The sequence below is a fragment of the Ammodytes marinus genome (genome assembly GCF_949987685.1).
Source record: "Ammodytes marinus genome assembly, contig: scaffold_307, whole genome shotgun sequence".
Lineage (NCBI taxonomy): Eukaryota > Metazoa > Chordata > Actinopteri > Uranoscopiformes > Ammodytidae > Ammodytes > Ammodytes marinus.
In genome coordinates, this window is record NW_027648280.1 from 1 (window position 1) to 5,000 (window position 5,000).

The following is a 5,000-nucleotide window of genomic DNA, read 5'->3' on the forward strand; positions in this document are numbered from 1 at the left end:
AGGGGGAGAGTTGGAGATGGAGAGGGAGAGAGAGAGAGAAAGATGGAGAGAGGGAGATAGAGAGAGAGGGAGATTGGGAGAGAGAGAAAGAGAGGGAGGGGGAGGGAGAGAGGGAGAGAGAGGGAGGGAGAGAGAGACACAGGGAGGGAGAGAGAAAGAGAGAGGGAGAGAGAGAGAAAGATAGAGAGAGGTAGATAGAGACAGAGAGAGAGGGAGAGGGGTGGAGAGGGAGAGAAAAATCCCCCAAAATTATCACATTATCCTATCATTTTTGCGACTGTTTGTGACAAGTTGGAGACTGCATTGGTAAGGAGTCTCTAAACTGTCTCCAAATGTTTGTGAGACCGCAAGTGAAAATTGTCGCTAATTCGCATATTTTCTCGCAATTTTGTGTCTCCAACGTGTCGCAAACGGTCGCAGCCCAGTGAGATAGGGGCTTTAGTATTTAGATAACTAGTTTGTTTACCTCATTAGCATGCGGCCATGTCTGTGGTTGACTTGATTGGTGCTTGTGTCATCAGGCCGACAGTAACGAGCCTCTGATTGGTTAATTGGTTAATAGCAGATGAGTATATTCTTAATTGACACAAACGAGTTTTAATCACGGCAATTAATGTGAATTACAAGTCAATTAAGGCTGAGAAAAGAGAGAGAGAGGGAGGGAGGGAGAGAGAGGGAGGGGGTGGGAGGGAGAGAGAGAGAGAGGGAGGGTGGGTGGGAGAGGGAGAGGGAGGTGGTGGGGGGAGGGAGGGAGAGAGGGAGGGAGGGAGAGAGGGAGGGAGGAGAGAGAAGGAGGGAGAGAGAGGGAGAGGGGTGAAGACAGACAGGGGTAGAGAGAGAGGGAGAGGGAGGGAGTGAGAGGTAGGGGGAGAGAGACAGAGAGAGGGGTAGAGAGAGAGGGAGAGGTAGGGGGAGAGTTGGAGAGGGAGGGAGAGAGAAAGAGAGAGAGAGAGATAGACAGAGGGAGAGATAGGGAAACAAATGATACATAACCCTTTAAAAAAATACATCTAAATTGTCTCCTCACTGCAGATACTCCAGCAATATTCATTATGTGGATGTGGGCTTTAGACTTGAAGACAGATGAGACATTCGGCGGCAGTGGCGAAGTGGGTAGGGAGTTCGCCTCTGGAGTGCAGGGTCGGAGGTTCGATCCCCCGTCTCCCCGCCACATGTCCAAGTGTCCCTGGGCAAGGCACTGAACCCCAAATTGCTCCCGATAGTTAGCTTAGTTAGCTTAGCGCCCTAGTGCTAAGCCTACCCTGTGTGGTAGCTGCTGCTATCGGTGTATGAATGTGTGTGTGACTGGGTGAATGTGTACAAAACACAATGTAAAGCGCTTTGGGTCTGTGATAAACGGAGATATAGCGCTATACAAGTCCATTTACCATAACATACAGGTGGATAAATATATATTTTAGGGGTTTCTGAAATCATATCACGAGCTCCTTCAAGGCAACGTTTGGCAATTTGGGCGACTGTGTCTCAGGTGGTAGAGCGGGTCGGCCGATGATCAAAGGGTTGGAGGTTCGATCCCCGCCCTGCCACCTGTGCCATGGTTGTTGTGTCCTTGGGCAAGACACTTCACCCACCTTGCCTCGTGTGAATGTCGATAGTTAGCCTGCTGCTATCGGTGTATGAATGTGTGTGTGAATGGTAACGTGGGAAAGGAAAACAGGTCTCCCTTGTAAAAGAGTCTTCGGTCTCAATGGGATTTACCTGTAGAAATAAAGGAAAAAAAAATAGATTTATAGAGCGCAATTCATACACAGATAAACAAATAGTTAAAAATGAAAAGGAAATAGCATTATTTATGTTTTTTTTTGGGCATTTTCAAGCTTAATTAGACAGTACAGAGTTGAAATGGGGAGACAGAGAGAGAGAGAGAGAGAGAGAGAGAGAGAGAGAGAGAGAGGGATAGCTTTATTAGACAGTACAGAGTTGAAATGGGGAGACAGAGAGAGAGAGAGAGACAGAGAGAGAGAGAGGGATAGCTTTATTAGACAGTACAGAGTTGAAATGTGGAGACAGAGAGAGAGAGAGAGAGAGAGAGAGAGAGAGAGAGAGAGAGAGAGAGACAGAGAGAGAGGGGGGATGACCTGCAGTAAAGGTCCACGGGTCGGATTTGAACCCGCGACCACTGCAACGAAGGCCGGAGCCAATATGGTACACGCTCTATCCACTACACCACCGGAGCGCCCCAGAATTAGCATTATTTAAAGGCCTTAATTAATCCCCCTTGACCTCTTGATTTGACCTCTTAAGAGGAAGGCGTCTAAACCTTAATCATATCATCATTATGGGGATCACACACACACACACACACACACACACACACACACACACACACACACACTGAAACACACACACACACACACACACATACACACACACACAAACACAGAGTAAGACACATACACACACACACACATACACACACAAACACAGAGTAAGACACATACACACACACAAACACAGAGTAAGACACACACACACAGACACAGAGTAAGACACACACACACACAGACACACACAGACACAGAGTAAGACACACACACACACAGACACACACAGACACACACACACACACACACACACACACACACACACACCGTAACCTGACCCCTGTAGAGTGTGTGCTTCTTCAGCTCATTATCGCTGACATGTTTTCACTCAGTTTTTCTTTCAAGTTACATTTTTTTTATTTTAGTTTCACATTTCAGACACGCTGTTTCACTGCTGACTCACACACACACACACACACTCACACACACACACACACACACACTCTCACACACATACTCACACACACACACACACACACATACTCACACACACACACACACACACACACACACACACACACACACACACACACACACACACACACACACACTCACACACACACACACACACACACACACACGTTTGTACAGCTATTCTTGTGAGGACATTCATTGACATAATGCATTCCCTAGCCCCTTACCCTAACCCTAACCATCAAAACTAAATGCCTAACCTCAACCCTTACACTAACCCTAACATAAACCTAATTCATACTTGAACCTTAAAACCTAGTGTTAACCCTCAAACAGCCCTTTAAAGGCCTGTCCTTAAAACCTAGTGTTAACCCTCAAACAGCCCTTTAAAGGCCTGTCCTTAAAACCTAGTGTTAACCCTCAAACAGCCCTTTAAAGGCCTGTCCTTAAAACCTAGTGTTAACCCTCAAACAGCCCTTTAAAGGCCTGTCCTTAAAACCTAGTGTTAACCCTCAAACAGCCCTTTAAAGGCTGTCCTTAAAACCTAGTGTTAACCCTCAAACAGCCCTTTAAAGGCCTGTCCTTAAAACCTAGTGTTAACCCTCAATCAGCCCTTTAAAGGCCTGTCCCAAAGGGAGAACCGGACTAAATGTCCTCACTCTCATTGTTAATAGTTAAAACTGGTCCTGAAAACGATGCCTCTACAAGTACACACACACACACACACACACACACACACACACACAGACACACACACACACACACTCAGCTGGTGTCCTGTGCTCTGGTCCACTTCCCGTGGAGCTAATGTTCTTCCTGTCACTCACAAAGCAATTAATTACCGTGGCGATGCTCGTTAATAAAGGTTCCAACCCACTGAGAGACACAGAGGGTGTGTGTGTGTGTGTGTGTGTGTGTGTGTGTGTGTGTGTGTGTGTGTGTGTGTGTGTGTGTGTGTGTGTGTGTGTGTGTGTGTGTGTGTGTGTGTGTGTGTGTGTGTGTGTGTGTGTGTGTGTGTGTGTGTGTGTGTGTGTGTGTGTATGTGTGTGTGTGTGTGTGTGTGTGTGTGTGTGTGTGTGTGTTTCCTCAGGAAGTTCCAAAGCTTGGGTCTGTCACCAGCTGTCCATTAGTGAACACACACACACACGCATACACACGCACACGCACACACACACACACGCACACACACGCACACACACACACACACACACACACACACAGTCGGTGCTGATAGACTGTGACAAGCTCCCTGCTTTGTATCCATTACACACACACACACACACACACACAGGCTTCTATCCATTATATACAGTACACATGTCCAAGTGTCCCTGAGCAAGACACTGAACCCCAAATTGCTCCCGATGGTTCAGAGAGCGCCTTGCATGGCAGCTTCTACCATCGGTGTATGAGTGTGTGTATGAATGGGTGAATGTGGTAAGATATGAGTGTGTGTATGAATGGGTGAATGTGGTAAGATATGAGTGTGTGTATGAATGGGTGAATGTGGTAAGATATGAGTGTGTGCATGAATGGGTGAATGTGGTAAGATATGAGTGTGTGTATGAATGGGTGAATGTGGTAAGATATGAGTGTGTGTATGAAAGGGTGAATGTGGTAAGATATGAGTGTGTGTGTGAATGGGTGAATGTGGTAAGATATGAGTGTGTGTGTGAATGGGTGAATGTGGTAAGATATGAGTGTGTGTGTGAATGGGTGAATGTAGTAAGATATGAGTGTGTGTATGAATGGGTGAATGTGGTAAGATATGAGTGTGTGTATGAATGGGTGAATGTGGTAAGATATGAGTGTGTGTGTGTGAATGGGTGAATGTGGTAAGATATGAGTGTGTGTATGAATGGGTGAATGTGGTAAGATATGAGTGTGTGTATGAATGGGTGAATGTGGTAAGATATGAGTATGTGTATGAATGGGTGAATGTGGTAAGATATGAGTGTGTGTGTGAATGGGTGAATGTGGTAAGATATGAGTGTGTGTGTGAATGGGTGAATGTGGTAAGATATGTAAAGCGCTTTGGGGCTGAGAAAATCGGCTAGAAAGCGCTACATAAGTCAAGTCCATTTACCATATATATATTTATACCTAAAACCTCGTCAGACTCACCAATAGCATTTTCAGATATCTGATTATAAATAGAATGTTAAATAAATAAATATTTTTTTAAGTTTATTTAAAATCTCTCTCTCTCCCTCTGTCTCTCTCTTTCTACTCTCACACACA